Consider the following 19,034-nt stretch of genomic DNA (forward strand, 5'->3'; position numbering starts at 1 on the left):
ATGAAATCAGAACCTTTGGTGTGGACCCTGGATTTGGTATACTTGGAAGCTGCCCGTGAGATTCTAATGTGCAGCCAGCTTTGAAACCACTGAGCTAGTGGAGGAGGCAGTGTTGACTTGGACTCTGAAGGATGACTAATATATGAACAGATGGAGGACTTGCTGGGTCTAATTACAATGCACCTCTGGAGTTACATTTGGGCAGAATCAAAGCAGGTTGGGCCTCAGGGGCCCAGGTGTTTGTGTAGCAGTAGTTGAACGGTGGGATCGAGGCAGAATCACGACACACTCATTCTCATGGTACTCAGAAGGCTCAAGTGTCCAGAACAAACTCATAAAATCATCTACTAGAAATAGCCCCACATTAGAATGCAAAATAGTTCAGGCATTTCAGAAAACAATTCAGCAGCTCCTCCAAGTATTGAACATAAAATTACCCTATAACCCAGCAATTCCACTCCTAGATACATGCCCAAGAGAAATGAAAACATATGTCCACACAAAAACTTGTATACAATGTTCATAGCAACATTATTCAAAATGGTTAAAACAACCCAAATGTCTATTAACCAACGAATAGATAAGTAAATTTTGTATATCCACACAATGGAATACTATTGTTATTTGGTTATAAAAAGGAATGAAACACTCAGACATGCTACAACATGGATAAACCTTGAAAACATTATGCTAAGTAAGAGAAAAGCCAGTCACAAAAGACCACATATTATATAATCCCACTTAAGTGAAATGTCCAGAATATGCTAATCTATAGAGACAGGAAGTAGATTAGTGGTTGCCTAGGACTTGGTGGATAAAGGGGTAGGTGAACAAAGAATGACACTAATGGGTACAGTATTTCTTTGGGGGATAATAAAAATGTCCTAAGAGTAGACTGGTGATGACTGCCTAACTCCATAAATATACTAAAAAACCATTGAACTGTACACTTTAAATAGGTGAATTTGATGGTATGTAAATTATATCTCAATAAAATTGCTAAACAATAACAAAAAATAAATAACCCCACCACAAAATTATCTGTGCCCATCACTTCTCTCCTGCTTACTCTCTCATTCCCCTGCTCCCTGCTGTCATCTCCCTGACTCTCTGACTCCTGACTCCATATATTCAGTTTTCATCAATGTCTGTCCCTGATCCTCCTCCACCATCATATGACTCACCAGGGGCCCACGGACTGCAGCTCCCCACTCACCTGTCAGCTTTGCATGCTTCCTTGAGTTGGAAATCACCCACAACTTCAAGTCAGACACAGTTTCCACCATCTCTAACGATATGAAACATTTACCAGTCAGATAAACTCAGAGATCCTTGATAGGAGATGGGAAATGAGACATTATACCTAAGATAAATAGTTCTCAGAACCTTGGACTATTACCCATGGAGGATTCTTGCAATGAAGAATATAGCAGCCCTGCTTCACTTTCTGCAATTAAAGATGAAAACACAAGGCTGGGGTAGCTGGTAACCCCTGTTGGTCACCTGGCAGGTGGAGCTCCTGCACATGGGGCATGCTATCAGGCTCAAATGAGAGCTTCTACCTCTACGGACCATCTAGTCATCTGGTGCCCAGAAGAGTAACATGAAATGAATGGAGTAAAGCATTCATTCATTCATTCATTCATTCATTCATTCATTCAATCTTTACTAAGTGCTTATTTATGTAATAGATACTTTAAGTTCTGGGGATAAACAAGTAAAACAGACAAGAGGAGGCTAATCTTCTAAAGTAACAAACTGATGATTTCATATACTGATAATTGCTCTGAAGAAAATAAAGAGTGTAACAGGACAGAGAGTGACACACAGATTAACAGGATGTTCCAGGAAGGCCTCTCTGAGAAAGTGGCATCTGTGTTAGCTGAGAAATAGATGATCATATAATGATGAGATGTGTCCTGGGATTCATACTGATCTAGTCCTAAGGGGAGGTTGGGATGAAACATGATAGGCACGGCATTTATAGAAGTAAACCTGGGTAGCCAGGATCTTTGGATGAGCAAGGTGAGAAAGAAATTGGAAAGAGAGTCCCATATTGCTTATTTTGATGCTATTGTATAATGTTTAGGAATTGTAAGGGTAAACATTTACAATCCACTCAAAGGGTTTAGAACAGAATTTTTCAAATGGTTTTGATCACAGAAACTATTTCACTCACCCATGCATACTGCCTTCCTCAAAAAAAAAGGGGGGTGATAATATAGAATTAAAACAGAACAAAATTAAAAGCTGCATTAAAGTTATTGCTAGAATTACTTACTATATATGTACTATGAGTTTACCCATTTAATTATAAAACAGTGCCCTGTAAACTTTAAAATACGTTTTACAACATTTGTCTTGATATTATATTACAAGTTATTTAACAAACTACTAGTCTCTGAAAGAAGATCACCAATGCAATGTCACTACAAAGGCAGATTTGTGTATGTCCATAGATACCTGAAACACAAAGTGAAATGACTTAATGCAAATGCATCACAACACCCTGAAAGGGGTAATGGAACAAACCAAGTGATGTTGAATAGACGAGGAAACAAAGCTAGCAGTTTATTAAAGAGCGTGAATAGCAACTCGACCACCTCAGATCAATGCTGCTGATGTACTGATAACAAAAAGCCCTGCATCTTTTTTTTTTATTATTTTTTAATATATGAAATTTACTGTCAAATTGGTTTCCATACAACACCCAGTGCTCATCCCAAAAGGTGCCCTCCTCAATACCCATCACCCACCCTGCCCTCCCTCCCACCCCCCATCAACCCTCAGTTTGTTCTCAGTTTTTAACAGTCTCTTATGCTTTGGCTCTCTCCCACTCTAACCTCTTTTTTTTTTTTTTCCTTCCCCTCCCCCATGGGTTTCTGTTACGTTTCTCAGGATCCACATAAGAGTGAAACCATATGGTATCTGTCTTTCTCTGTATGCAAAAAGCCCTGCATCTTGAAAGAACTCCAACAGTCTGCATGTTTGCCTTCAGGAGGGAGCTTTGCCATCCTGCAGCGTGCAGGATCTTAGTAGAATGGCAAATATGAATCTTGAAGATATCGAGCAATGTGAGATTTTTCGATTACAAATGCCTAATTTTTCTCAATCCTGAATTAACAGATCCTTGGAGAAGGGCAAAGCTGAAAGGAAGACGCAAAGAAAAGAATTGGGGTCTGCCGGCCCTTCAGGAGTTCTATACCGCCCTCTAGTGGGGACCCTACCCAGACCTTGTCTGAGATCGTTGGTAACCTTAGGTATGCAAAAGAGCATAACATGCAGAGTGTACCTACATTATCCATATTTTCCCGACTAAAATTTGGACAAACATGTCAGATGAGTTGTAAAATCATTTATGTGAACAGATGTATAAACACCTATAAATAAAATTACATTCATAGACTTAATGAATTACCTTTATTAAAAAAGTTACATGAAAAGAAATATGAAATCTGCAAAAAACAAAACAAAGCAAAAATAACAAAGAATGCATATCAACACGCACCTGTGGTTTTCATCATTGACCTACTGTTGAAGTTGACAAGTAGATGAACTATTATTCCACCTGCCTTTGTTGAGCAAGCTCTCTGCTTGTTTGAATATTAAGGAGTCTGAAGTAAAATAGAGACATGGTGGCTTGTACAGTTTTCATGGAAGGGGGGGTGATAATATAGAATTATCTATAATTTCCCTTATGTTCATCTGTTTTGCATCTTAAATTCCACATGTGAGTAAAGATACATATTTGTCTTTGTCTAATTTTGCTTTGCATAATACACTCTAGTTCCATCCATGTTGTTGCAAATGGCAAGATTTCATTCTTTTTGATTGCCGAGTAATACTCCATTGTGTATATATACCACATCTTCTTTATCCATTCATCCATCGATGGACATTTGGGCTCTTTCCATACTTTGGCTATTGTTGATAGGGCTGCTATAAACATTGGGGTGTGTGTGCCCCTTCAAAACAACACACCTGCATCCTTTGGATAAACACCTAGTAGTACAATCACTGGGTCATTGGATAGTTCTATTTTAAATTTTTTGAGGAACCTTCAGATTGTTTTCCAGAGTGGCTGCACCAGTTTGCATTCCCACCAGCAGTGCAAAAGTGTTCCTCTTTCTCTGCATCCTCGCCAACATCAGTTGTTGCCTGAGTTGTTAATGTTAGCCATTCTGACAGGTGTAAGGTGGGATCTCATTGTGGTTTTGATTTGTATTTCCCTGATGATGAGTGATGTGGAGCATTTTTTCATGTGTCTGTTAGCCATCTCTATGTCTTCTTTGGAAAAGTGTCTATTCATGTCTTTTAAGCACCCTACTCTTGATTTCAGTTCAGGTCATGATCTCACGGTTTGTAAGATCAAATCCTGTGTCGGTCTCCGCACTGACAGTGCAAAGCCTGCTTGGGATTCTCTCCCTCTCCCTTTCTCTCTGTCCCTCCCCTCCTCACACTCAGTCTCTCTCTGTCTCTCTCTCAAAATAAAAAAAACACATTTTTTAAAAGTCTTTAAAAAATGATAGCCATCACTTACTGAGTACTTTCTATATGCCAAGTCTATCACATCCATTATCTTGTTTTATCCTCACAACACTTCTATGAGGTAGGTGTTAACATTATTCCCAGTTTTCAGATAAGGACCCCAAGGTAGAAGGAAGTTAGGATCCTTCCCCAGGGTCACACAGCAAGTAAATGATAGAACCATTTTGAACCCAATTATGTATAACTCTTAATCCTATGTTTTAACACATGTAGGTCATTGCCAAGGAATGCAGAAATAATAATTCTTGAATATGAAAAACTAAGCATTAGACTCTGAATCCAGAATGATCTCTACCAAAGGATTTATCCCACCTCACTCTATTTGATAACTCTTAGCCTCTGGGTGTCAGTCTTCACTGTAGCCACCATTGGCCTTTGGGCTTTCCACAGCTGTTACGATTCCCTGGCCTCTTACTGGGACCCTTAGAAACTGGCTTGTTCACACACACACACACACACACACACACAAAAGAATGCATGCATAACTGGTGATATCTGAATAAGCTATATGGATTATACCATTTAAAGACAATTTTCAGGAAAAGGCAAAATCATGACTCCCGTATAAAAGGGAATACATATTGAAGAATGGATTCAACTCATATAATATGAGAGAAGCAGACAGGTGTTATAACTGGTTCAAAGGAAAAGTCAAGAAGCACAAATTTATATGGAGTAAAGATACTGAATTACAAATAGAGGTAATTTTTCCACAGGAGGAGGAGGGAAGTCCACTGGAACTCTATAGGACAAGACAGAGTTTGCATATTGATAATGTTGAATTTTACTTTACCTGAGCCCTGTGTTCCCAGAAAACACCAATGGCTAAGAAATTTTCCCAATTCTTTGCTTTCTGAAATCCCTTCACCCTTTTTTGTTTCAGAAAAGAACCACCTTGGGGCGCCTGGGTGGCGCAGTCGGTTAAGCGTCCGACTTCAGCCAGGTCACGATCTCGCGGTCTGTGAGTTCGAGCCCCGCGTCAGGCTCTGGGCTGATGGCTCGGAGCCTGGAGCCTGTTTCGGATTCTGTGTCTCCCTCTCTCTCGCCCCTCTCCTGCCCGTTCATGCTCTGTCTCTCTCTCTGTCCCAAAAATAAATAAAAAACATTAAAAAAAAAAAAAAAGAAAAAAAGAAAAGAACCACCTTTCCCCAAATGACTCACTCACTGTCCATTCTCTCATGACTCCTGTAGGATTCACAGGTGCCTCCCTTGTTTACCTGTGACAAGACCAAACACAGACTTTTCCCCTTTTGCCTGAACTCACTAGCAAGGTGAGACACAGATCTTCTAACTCCCAGCTCTTTGTCATATGAATGATTAACTGAGATTAGAGCTGTTTATCTCCAAAAACTAGCTAGACACAAAGGTAAACATTTCCTATTTAACTGACTGAGACTTCCCCTGATTGGGAAACAAGCCCAGCTGTAAATCATTCCACCTATAACCTGCTTACTTTTCCCTATAAAAAGTCTAGGGCAAAACCACCCTGCTTACATACGCTGATCTACGGATATGGGTGATCTCCCTACTGCAACAGCCTAAGTAAAATCAGTCTTCTTAATTGTTTGGTTTTTGTCATTGACAATATTCACCAGTTACCTGCAATTTAAAAAGAGTTGACATATAGCACAGAGATAATGAAAGGATTGTTATACGAAAGCTGGGAACCATTACTATAGACAAGGCATAATTTCTTATTGAAGTGCACATTTTTTTCTATAATTTCCACCCTTTTGATCAAAAATAATCTCAAAGGAAGATTATTTTTTATCACAAATAAGGCTGGACTCTAACTTCACTAGTTATACAGGTGCAACAAGAGTGATAGTTTGCCACTTAGGCCTTCTTAAACTTGCTTTGCTGAAAGTTTTCCCCCAAAACCTCAAATTTGACTTTTAAAAGCCTCTCGATGGGTGCCTGGGTGGCTCAGCTGGTTAAGCATCTGACTCTTGATCTCAACTCAGGTCTTGATCTCAGGGTCATGAGTTCAAGCCCCACGGTGGGTTGTGTTGGGTGTGAAATAAGTAAATAAATAAATAAACCAAAACATAAAATAAAATAATAAAAGCCTCTTGAATCTAGGTACACCAAGAACTCAACACCAGATTTCAGCTACAGTACCCATTGGGTAAATTTGTCTCTTCTTAAATCTTCCCAAATATCCTAAGATTCCTGGGTCTGGCAAGAAAGTGACCTTACCCACCCAGAAGCTGGGAACCTTGTAAGCTAAGTACCAACCAATTTTCCTGGAAGGGTTTGTAAGCATTGGCTCCATAAAGTTAACCTAGCTCCTTAGATGTGTCTGGTCATATTTGATTAAAGGAGTGTTATTCCCAAATATAACACTCCAGGCAAGGCCTTGGTTGCATAAGCAGTGTTTCCAATTATGTCCTGGTAAAAAGGAGGACAGATTCTTACTCAATCTATGCCAATAACTATATTGTTATGAAAATGTGATAATTATATTGTAATGAAATTAAGATTATTTAATAAGAGTTTACAAATTCTAGAGGGCTCAGGGAAGGAGAAAAAGCTATCATTCACAAATGTTTCATTTGGTGTACAAAAGCAGAGTCTAAAAAAAGCAGAGTTATAATTATTAAATTGCTATGAGTTATAGATAGCTTAAGAGTTTAGAGTTTAAGATAGTTTAAGATAAGTTTACATAACTTAAATATCCACAAAATAGAACATTACAAAAATATCAACAATAGTTTAAACAAAAACAGTAATCATCCCTCATCAATTCATCAGTCCTATGTAACTAATTCTTGCTTCAGTGGATCTTGGGCTAGTGGTGTCATGAACCCATTGGCTTCTCTAGAGTTCTAGAAATCCTGACTGAGTCCACTAGTATGGTTTCAAAATTGTTTAAGCAATGCCATCAGAAACCTGTACTCCAAAGTATATGGAATAGTCCGTTTCCATAGAATTCTGAAACATTCCTTTGTTGAATATAAAATACACTGGCCTGTAGTTGATTGAAAAACTTTCAGGGAAGCATCAAAGAAAAAAAAATATCTGTATATGACAGAAGATTTAAATGGTTTTAGTTAGCTTACTAGTTTATTATTGATAATTTTCAAAACTGAAAGACCTTATAAGAATTCATTATAAAAATTATGCAAAATGATAAGGAAATTTGGTTGTTTCTATGGCATGCAAAACAATATAATAAAGTCAATCAAAAAAAACCTTAGAAAAAACAATTATAAACATGATTAACTCTATTTTCAAAGAAGACAGTGAACATTACATCTAATTTATAAAAATGGATGAACATGCTTTTAACAAAGAAAAAATAGTGAGACCTACCATATAATAATCCTAACTTTATATATCATGCATAGACCAAGCTTATTGTAAGAATATACCAAGAACATATCAAGGATGTCAAGTAAAGAGATTCAGTAAGTCTTCAGTAAGTCCTAAACATCTGTATATTAATTAAATTATCAGTGATCAGTGATCCCCAGTTGAAGCCCAGAAGATGCTAGATTCAAATTTAAGAAGTAAAAATGTGATGTCAATATTAAAAAGAAATAGTAACTGAAATTATGACCAAAGGCTCCAGCCACATGAGCAAGAGATCTGCTGCCCTCTCCTGGAGGCCAATACCCCATGACTCAGTTCTGGCTCAAAGGAAAACGGACACATGCAAAACTACTAGATTTACTTTTGCTTTCTTCTTCCTTTCTTCCTCTTAAAAAATGATTCTAAATTCACATAAAATTTCTAAAAATACTACAAACGCCTGTGTACCCTTCACCAGGATTCCTCAATCATGGATATTTCCAAACCATTGAGAAACAGTTGCAGAACTGATGACTCCTTAACCCTGAATATTTCAGTGCATATTTCCTAAAAACTAGGACACTCTCTCATACAAACACACTATAACCATCATAATCAGAAAATTAACATCAATCCAAGATTATCATCTAATCTATAAGCCCTATTTGAATTTTGCCTCTTGTTCCAATAATGTCTTATAAGGTGCAGTATTCGGCCCAGAAATAAACACTGCATTTAGCTTCAGTCTCCTTCAGTCTCCCTCAATCTAGAACAGTTTCTCAGTCTCTTTGTCTTTCATGATCTTGACATTTGTGAAAAGTACTGCCAGTTATTTTCTAGATTGCTCAATTGTATTTGTCTAACATTTACTTATAATTTATGCATTTTTTGCAGGAATACCCCAGAAGTGATGCTGGGTTCTTCTCAGTGCATCAAGGGAAATAAACAATGTCAATTTGTCCCTTTAGTGATGATATTAACTGTTAACTAGTAGTTAAACGAATCAGTTGACTAGTAGTTAAATTAGTAGTTAATTAGTAACTAAAGGTAATTATCAAGTATGCTATGTTTACTAATAAGTAATTAATAAGAGTTTTTCAGAAAGATGTTTTTAGACTATGTAGTTATCCCATTCCTCACCATAGTGATTCTTGTACGAATTACTTACTCGAGGATCTTTACCAAATCGTTATTTTCTATTTCCATCATTTCTTCTACATTTATTCACTGGCACTCTAATGTAAAGTAGAGCTTTATCTTTTATTTTACTCATTTATATCAGTACATATTCATGGGGGTGCCTGGGTGGCTCAGTCTGTTGAGCATCCAACTCCGTTTTGGCTTAGGTCATGATCTCATGGTCATGGGATCTAGTCCTGCCACCAGCTCTGTGCTGGGTATGGAGCCTGCTTGGGATTCTCCCTCTCCTGCTCCCTCTGCCCCTCCTCCCCCAAAATAAAAATAAATAAAAACTTTAAAAATACATACTCATGGATCATGTTATTCAAAAAATTAAATCCACTATTATTGATATTTATTTTGATGCTCAATTGCTTGAACTTACTCTAGACCAACAAAGAAGAAAGCAGTAGTTGACAATATATATGGCAGTGACAGGAATGTAGGGGAAATGTCCACTTCATTTGTCAATGCCCTTCTGCCAAAGACCACCAGAAACATACGTGTAGTTAAACAAGTTGGCTTTACTGCTCATTACAATAAGGGAGAACACAAACCATAGGTAACCATGGGGTATTTCAGTACAAGAGTATTAGAAGAACCTGTTCTAGGATTTGGTCTTCCCTTTGGGTGATTTAGGGAGAGCATAAAGAAGGAAGGATTTGGGGGCGCCTGGGTGGCTCAGTCAGTTGAGCCTGGCTTCGGCTCAGGTCATGATCTCGCGGTCCGTGGGTTCGAGCCCCGCATCGGGCTCTGTGCTGAGCCTGCTTCGGATTCTGTGTCTCCCTCTCTCTCTGACCCTCCCCCGTTCATGCTCTGTCTCTCTCTGTCTCAAAAATAAATAAACATAAAAAATTTTTTTTTTAATTTTTTTTTTCAACGTTTTTTAATTTATTTTTGGGACAGAGAGAGACAGAGCATGAACAGGGGAGGGGCAGAGAGAGAGGGAGACACAGAATCGGAAACAGGCTCCAGGCTCCGAGCCATCAGCCCAGAGCCTGACGCGGGGCTCGAACTCACGGACCGCGAGATCGTGACCTGGCTGAAGTCGGACGCTTAACCGACTGCACCACCCAGGCGCCCCCCAAAAAAATTTTTTTTAAAGAAGGAAGGATTTGTTCAAAATTGAATGCTGTCAGAAATCAGGGGTATGACTGCATAAAAAGTAATAGTCATTCATTTAGCAAGAGGGGAAATATTTGGTATTTTGTGGTTTTACATAGTTATTTTTGTATGTGAATAGACAAAATTATGAAGTAGGCTTGTTTTGTCTCATTCTGTCACGGTCTCAGGATAATCATGTCTGAGGTTGGTATTCTGTAAGATTGTTTACAAATGAACAAATGGCCTGTGAGTGTCAGATCACTTCTGGACATCAGAGGCTGCTTCTTATTTCTTTCTCACAATGTGAAGAGTGGGGAGTGGGTGATTGTACAGTGTCGCACTCCAGCATTTTATTGGATTACCACAGTTCTTAAAACAGCTTTCTACAGCCATATGCATCACTAACTTTATACCTTCTCTAAGTGGCAAAAATGAACATGTTTATATTGCCTCTTTATAGCATATAAAATAAGAAGAGAGGATGAAATGGATGAAGGGGGTCAAAAGGCAAAAACTTGCAGTTATAAAATAAATAAATCATGGGGATGTAATGTACAGCATGGTCACTACAGTTAGTAGTGAGTTCCTAAGAGAGTAGATCTTAAAAGTTCCCAAGAGAGTAGATCTTAACAGTTCCCATCACAAGAAAAAAAATTGTAACTATATTTGGTAACGTGTTTTGTTTTATTTTATTATTTTTTTAAAGTTTATTTAAGGGGCGCCTGGGTGGCTCAGTCGGTTGAGCGGCCGACTTCGGCTCAGGTCACGATCTCGCGGTATGTGAGTTCGAGCCCCGCGTCGGGCTCTGTGCTGACTGCTCAGAGCCTGGAGCCTGTTTCAGATTCTGTGTCTCCCTCTCCCTCTGACCCTCCCCCGTTCATGCTCTGTCTCTCTCTGTCTCAAAAATAAATAAACGTTAAAAAAATAAATAAATAAATAAATAAAGTTTATTTAAAACTAGCTCAGCTGACTGAGTCACCCAGGCACCCCTGTATGGCGACATGTTAACTAGACTTATGGTGGTGATGATTTTGCAATATATCAAATATCAAATCATTTTGTTGTGCACCTGTAACTAATATAATATGTCAATTATATCTCAATAAAAGCAAAACAAACAAACAAACAGAAACAAATATATGGCTCACCTTAACAAATCAGGGGAGGAACTTACAAAGGGGTTTCAAGAGCCTAACCAGTAGCAGTACTGCCCAAACAGAGAAAGTATAGCTTTGTGATGAAGATCACATTCTTTGGAGCCAGACTACCCGGGTTCACCTTGCACCTCTGGGCTTCCTACTGGCTATGTGACCGTGGGCAAGTTTCTTAGCAACCCTGAGCCTCTGTTTCCTGGAAGAGGAAACAGTTGGAAGACTAACTAAACAGTGGAAGACTAACAGTTGCAGTTTCATAAGGCTGTTTTGTGGATTCAATTAAATAATTCTCATAAATGTTATGCAACCATGCACTCAATAAATGTTAGCTATTATTACAAAACAAAAATGAAGAAGCAAAAATATGTAAACTCAAAATTATGTTTAGTAATCAGTGCTTGAGTTTAGAAATGATCTAAACATCCAATAAATATCCACTATCTCAATTTAGTGTCAGTCCAAAGCTTTAGGTTACCTAACTACCTTACAAATCCTCTTCAAGCTAACATACTACAAAACACAGTTACTATTGAAATACAATTTTCAGTAAACAAAATAATAAAATAATTACTGTCAGAATAATGAATCAATTTGGTTAAACACAAATCTATACTTTTCATAACCTTAAAAATTAGGTAGAAGTAATGCAACCTATTTGATGAGTAAATCTGCATGCATTTAGGAAGAACTTATCTAAATAGAATAAAAACATAAACTTATACTATACTTAAGATTGATAAATCAAAGGAAACATTGCTATTTTTTTTTAAGTTTATTTATTTTGAGAGAAAAAGAGATAGAGAGTGAGCAGGGGAGGGGCAGAATAAGAGGAGAGAGAGAATCCCAAGCGGGTTCCTCACTGTTAGCACAGAGCCCGACGCGAAGCTTGAACCCACAAACCGTGAGATCATGACCCTAGCCGAAACCCAGAGACTGCTTAACCAACTGAGCCACCCAGGGACCCTACATTGCTCTTTTTATTAAGCCAAAATTACTAAATCAGTCTCGTTTGCCAAAAAACTACCTAAATCACGTGAACTTGAATTCCTAACAATTCTGTGTCAGAATTTCTGTAAGAATACTCTTTAAGTATAGCACATTGAAAGTATTACCAGTTCAACTCCCTGATTTTTTTAAGCAGGGAATATTCAGTTTATAATAAGTGCTTATTTATTTCTATAAGTCAATCAGGATAGAGATCCTTAAAGAAACCTTATAATCAACTTAGTAATGCCATCCGGTGGTAGAAAATATTTCACTTTCACACAATGAGAAAACCTTCTGAACTACAGATGTAACAACAGACAAACAAGTGCAAATAGAACTTCGAGTTTAAATTTTAAAATTTCATCCATAGGTTAAGAGTAGACACAAAATTACAAAACTTCATGGTCCATATAAAAGACCTGTTCTATCCACAGCAGATATAAATTCTTCATTGATTTGAACTCAAAATAGGCAAACACACAAACAGAAAATATTAACAAACCAGTCTCTGACATTTTTCACCCAACAGGGACAAGATATCTTTAAACCATTAATCCATTTACAGAAATCATCAAATGGTCAGACCATAAAACCAAATTTCCAATTGGGAATAATTTACCAGCTAAAACAAATTGAAAACAAAATTAAAATTTGGAAAAACAGAGAGTCACAAAAATACTATTGACTCTGGATTTACTTCTGGAAGCCAAGAAAAGATGTACCCAGGTTTATGCCACCTGTGAGACTGATGAATGTTACCTGGCTCTGTAAGGTGAATCCCCTGGGCATCTTGGTGGAACTTCCAAAACTGTTAAAAGATAACTTCGGAAAAAAGCAAAATCATGAATTTCATACAGATATAAAAATGAACATGTGCTAAGATTTTTATTTTCCTTATATGAGGGAACCAAGTGGATGTTATAACTAGTTCAAAGGAAAAATCAAAAGAACACAAATTTATATGGAATAAAGGGGTGGTGAGATGAATTGTAAGGAGAGACAAAATTAATTTTTCCACAAGGAGGAAGTTAGTTGCATTTTTACCAGACAGGACAAAATTCACCTATGTTTCAGCAATCTACAACTTTCAAGAGTGATAAAATTGCTGAAAGTCAAGAAACACAGCTAGAATCAGAGAGCCCTGAAGGGTGTGCTATATGTGATGCATAATTTTCCATTAAAACACAAAACTTTTTCGGGGTGCTTGGGTGGCTCAGTTGGTTAAATGGCCGACTTCAGTTCAGGTCATGATCTCGCGGTTCAAGAGGTCGAGCCCTGCGTCGGGCTCTGCACTGACAGCTCAGAGCCTGAAGCCTGCTTCGGATTCTGTGTCTCCTTCTCTCTCTGCCCCTTCCCCACTCATGCTCTGTCTCTCAAAAATAAATTAAAAAAAAAAAACATTTAAAAAATTTTAAAAAACACAAAACTTTTTCAACAGCTAATCTTTATTGCTTACTTTGTGCCAGGAATTGTGCTAAATGCATCACAAGCTTATCTCATTTAATCATCACACTAACTTGGAGAGGTAGGTACTATTTTTTTTTTAATTTTTTGATGTTTATTTTTGAGAGACAGAGCGTGCGAGTAGAAGAAAAGGAGGAGAAAGAGGGAGACACAGAATCCAAAGCAGGCTCCAGGCTCTGAGCTGTCAGCCCAGAGCCCAATGCGGGGCTTGAACTCATGAACTGTGAGGTCATGACCTGAGCCAAAGTCAGACGCTTAGCCGACTGAGCCACCCAGGTGCCCCGAGGTAGGTACTATTATTAAGAATATTTTGTACTTGCTCTGGTGGCATATATATTAAAACCGGAGGGGCACCTTGGTGTCTCAGTTGGTTGAACATCGGACTTTGGCTCAAGTCATAATCTCGCAGTTTGTGGGTTCGAACCCTGCGTCAGGCTCTGTGCTGACAGCCTGGAGCCTGCTTCAGATTCTGTGTCTCCCTCTCTCTCTGCCCCTCCCCCTGCTCACACGCTCTCTCTCTCTCTCTCTCTCTCTCTCTCTCAAAAATGAATAAACATTAAAATTTTTTTTAAAAACTGGAATTATACAGAGAAGATTAGCATGGCCCCTGAGCAAGAATATTTTGCAGACTGGGGGGCACCTATGTGGCTCACTCACTTATGTGTCCGACTCTTGATTTCAGCTCACGTCTTGATCTTAGGATCTTGAGTTCAAGCCCTACATTGGGCTCCGGGTTGGACATGAAGCCAAAAAAAAAAAAAATTTTTTTTTTTGAAAGAGAATATTTTGCAGATTAGGAAACTGAGGCTAGAGGGTTTAAGGAAAGACCTTGTAGCTTTTAATTGCTTATATCTCTTTAGCTAAGAGCCACTTAAAAAAAAACACTTTATTGAGGTATTTTATATACCATAAAATTCACCTATTTCAAGTGTACAATTCAGTGATTGTTAGTAAACTTCACCATAGTATAACCATTACTGTAAGTCAGCTTTAGGACATTTTCATCCAATAAAATGCCTCACATCCATTTACAGCTAAAGCATGTTCCACACCCAGACCCAGAAAACCAATCTACTTTATGCATATATAGATTTGCCTTTCCTAAACATTTCACATAAATGGAATGATACAGTATATAGTCTATTGTGTTTGGCTTCTTGAACCGAACACAGTGTTTTTGAGATTCATTCATGACGTAGCATGTGTCCATAGTTTATCTCCTTTGACTGTGAATAGTAGTTCATCATATGGATATCACATTTATCTATCCATTTACTGTTGATGGAAATTTAGGCTGTTTCCAAATTTTGGCTATTATGAATAATCTTTCTATGAACATCCATGTGCAAGTCTTTCTGTGGATATACTTTAATCTCTCTTGGGCAACTGCCTAGCAATGGAATTGCTAGGTAGTCTAATAATTTTATCTTTAGCTTTTTGGGGAAATTTTAAACTGTTTTTCAAAGTAATTTTACCATTTTACATTCTCACTGTGTGTAAGGTTCTCAGCTTCTCCATGTCCTCACACACATTGGTTATATGCCTTATTTATTGTAACCATTCTAGAAGATATAAAATGGTATCTCATTGTGGTCTCAATTTGCATTTCTCTGATGACTATGGATGTTGAGCATCTTTTTTTATTTTTTTAAGCTTATTTATTTCTTTTGAAAGAGAGAGAAAGTGTGAGTCAGGGAGGGGAAGAGAGAGAGAATCCCAAGCAGGCTCTGCACTGACATTGTGGAGCCCGACGCGGGGCTCAACCTACAAACCTTGAGATCATTACCTGAGCAGAAGTTGGACGCTTAACTGACTGAGCCACCCAGGAACCCCTTATGTACTTATTAGTCAGAAGTCCTTTTAAAAGAATGTGATTTTCTTAAGGGTACTGGCCATGCTTGCTCATGCTCCTGCTGGTTCTCTTGCCTTTTCCCTCACCCTCCACTGTGAGATACTTAGAGCATCTCACTTATGTTAGAATCACACACACACACACACACACACACATGCACGCACACACACACATTATAGTAAACATATGAAAATTCACTCCTATCTCACATATTATTTACATAAGAATGAAATCCTTGATCTAATTCTCTTGGGCAGATATGCTGTTGGAATTCAGAACTTCTCAGATTTTAGAATGAGAATACATTGCATATACCATATATTACATAATTCTTCCACAGGGGCTTGGGACAGCATTCATAATCAAACACATCTCTATTTCTGCAGAAAAAAAATGTATGAATATTCACACTAAGAGGAATAAACATAGATCATAAACAGCTTCATATTAGTTCAGGTTGTGCTGTGGTGCCAAATCAGTTCACCCCAAACTAACAAAAAAAATATTTATTTTATTTTCAGAACTTTCTGCGTTCTAGAATTGTGGGTAAACACTTGGGGGCCTACTTATAACAATGTAAGAGTTCAATAGGGTACCAACAATGTTCATATTATTTGGCATTTAACTAAATATTTATTAATTTTTATTTTTTCAATTTTCTTTTTATATTTTGGAGCCAATAACCTTTCCCCAAATCTCAACCATTTAATAGGCTGCTAGGAATCTCTTGGACTCTGTGCCCTGTGCCCCCAGTGCTTTACAGATAAAATACTCCTGTAGATTAATGCAAACAAGAGAAGAAGGAACTCAGAAACAAGAACACAAACAAAAGAGTAGCATGAACTTGTAAGAACAGTAAAGGAAAGCTAATGGCCAGAATAAGTGAGTGCTTGAGAATAATGCCAAAATGAGGATGGAGAACATCTACTCAGTACCTAGGAAATACCCAGCACTGAACTAACTTTTTTCAAACGCCATCTCTTTAAATCACCACCCAAAACCTATAAAGTGGATATTATTATCCCCACTTTGGAGATGAGATCAAATACTCAGAAATTAAACTTCTCCCAGAATGAAATAGTCGGCGTGTGATGGAGCCAGGATTTGAATCCATGTCTTCCAATTCTAAAGTCAATACTCTTCCCACCATAATGTCCTGATATATTCAGAATAGAATACATATAAAGAGAAAGAGTCATCCTTGGGGAAGAGATCTTTATCTTTTCCATTAGGTAGGAAAATTAAGCCAATTGGAGATAAACATAAATGACCAAAAGAGTTGAATACCAACTAATGTAAGGAAGGAGAAGAGGCGCCTGGGTGGCTCAGTTGAGCATCTGACGCTTGACTTCGGCTTGCATCATGATCTCACAGTCTGTAGGATTGAGCCCCAAGTTGGGCTCTGTGCTAATGGTGTGGAGCCTGCTTGGGATTCTCTCTCTCCCTCTCTGCCCTTCCCCTCCTCACACACACACTCTCTTTCTCCCTCTCTCTCATTCTCTCAAAATAATTAAATAAACATTTTTTTTTAAATTTTTTTTTCAACATTTTTTATTTATTTTTGGAACAGAGAGAGACAGAGCATGAACGGGGGAGGGGCAGAGAGAGAGGGAGACACAGAATCGGAAACAGGCTCCAGGCTCCGAGCCATCAGCCCAGAGCCTGACGCGGGGCTCGAACCCACGGACTGTGAGATCGTGACCTGGCTGAAGTCGGACGCTTAACCGACTGCGCCACCCAGGCGCCCCTTAAATAAACATTTTTTAAAAATTTAAGACACAGAGCACCTGGGTGGCTCAGTCAGTTAAGCCTCTAACTTTGGCTCAGGTCATGATCTCGTAGTTTGCGGGTTCAAGCCCCACATCAGGATCTGTGCTGACATCTCAGAGCCTGAAGCCTGCTTCAGATTCTGTGTCTCCTTCTCTCTCTGCTCCTCCCCTACTCGTGCTCTGTCTCTTTCTGTCTCTCAAAAATAAATAAACATTTAAAAAATATTTTTAATAAAAAAAATTTAAGACACATTTAAAATTTAATTCTTACCTTTTTTTCCCCCAAATGAGATTTTTATCATTTGTCTTCTGACATCATTAGCAAGTAGACTGCAGACTGACATGTCTCTGAGCTGGCCATCCACTATTCCCTCTATCTCAGAGTACAAAATGTAGCCAAAGACTTGAGGCCAGGAAGGAATTGAAACACTAAGCCTGTGTCACATACTGGTATTGAGTCTGAATTTACACCATCCATATGATGTAAGATTTTTAAAAATTCAAACACACACACACACACACACACACACACACACACACAGTGACTAGACTTGGTTAAAATCCAAAGGCTATGGCAGAGGCAAATGACAATTTTCTTTGTAGGGAAAATTTGCGACCCAAGCACATGAAGCTCCCACTGAAGTAACCTCCTACTAAAGATGAGTTTCCAATCAAAAGAGTTAACAAATCATATAAGGAAATAAACCTCATGAGACAAAGTCAGCAAAATTGTTAGCATACCAAGAATTAGATGTAATAAAACAATCTGAAAGGAAACGTAAAATAAATATATTCTGTCAAAAGAAATTCAGAGAGCTCTAGTTGATATGCATATTATACTGAGCAAGGAACAAACTGAACAAACCACCAAAGTGGTTAAGAAACTCAACTCTCAGCAATTACAGCTCAGTTTATAAAGCATAAATGCAGAAGTGCATTTTCTATTGTGGATTGGTTACTAGAAACTTACATTCTTTTTTATTGCAAGTTCACTTTGTAGCTGATTAGCTATGAAGCTTTTTATTTTTTTTAAGTAAGCTCTATGCCCAATGTGGGGCTTGAACTCACCACCCCAAGATCAAGAGTTCCATGCTCCACCAACTGAGCCATCCGGCACCCCATAGCTAAGAGGCTTTAAGGTCATGCTGACATGAAGAAATCTTAACTTTTGTTTAAGGTCAGAGTAAGCATCTGGGGGAAGCAGGGCAGTTTCAGGTTTTGGTTGCATGATTATGAGTTTTTGGTCTAGGAGTATATTCAAACTGTGGTCTCCATTTTGGTTTTGCTTTAGCAGTTCCAAATAATAAAAGATTAAAGAAATATCAGAAGCCACAATGAAGAACAGTATAAGAAAGAAAGAAAGAAAGAAAGAAAGAAAGAAAGAAAGAAAGAAAGGAAGGAAGGAAGGAAGGAAGGAAAGGGGGTGCCTGGGTAGCTCAGTTGGTTAAGCATCCGACTTTGGCTCAGGTCATGATCTCGCAGTTCGTGGGTTCAAGTCCCGCATTGGGCTCTGTGCTGACAGCTCAGAGCCTGGAGCCTGCCTCAGATTCTGTGTCTCCCTCTCTCTCTGCCCCTCCCCTGCTCATGCTCTGTCTCTGTCTCTCAAAAATAAATAAAAATGTTTAAAAAAAATTTTTTAAAAAGAAAGAAAGGGAGGAAGGGAGGGAGGGAAGAAGGAAGGGG

General features: G+C 38.3%; 1 long non-coding RNA gene and 1 pseudogene across 1 annotated transcript in view; one reads left to right on the forward strand and one right to left on the reverse strand.

Annotated features, from left to right (window-relative positions):
* Nucleotides 1–11,119: 11,119 nt before the first annotated feature.
* The window catches only part of LOC131512245 (uncharacterized), a 37,314-nt gene continuing 29,399 nt past the window's right edge, over nucleotides 11,120–19,034 (reverse strand). The window contains exons 3-4 of the long non-coding RNA XR_009262044.1: nucleotides 13,026–13,088; nucleotides 11,120–11,475 (exon numbers count right to left, since the gene is read on the reverse strand). This is a non-coding gene — a long non-coding RNA (uncharacterized LOC131512245). The remainder of the gene's footprint in view (nucleotides 11,476–13,025; nucleotides 13,089–19,034) is intronic.
* On the forward strand, nucleotides 14,279–14,376 carry LOC131513292 (U6 spliceosomal RNA; annotated as a pseudogene).

This window comes from Neofelis nebulosa, chromosome 5, assembly GCF_028018385.1.
Source record: "Neofelis nebulosa isolate mNeoNeb1 chromosome 5, mNeoNeb1.pri, whole genome shotgun sequence".
Taxonomy (NCBI): domain Eukaryota; kingdom Metazoa; phylum Chordata; class Mammalia; order Carnivora; family Felidae; genus Neofelis; species Neofelis nebulosa.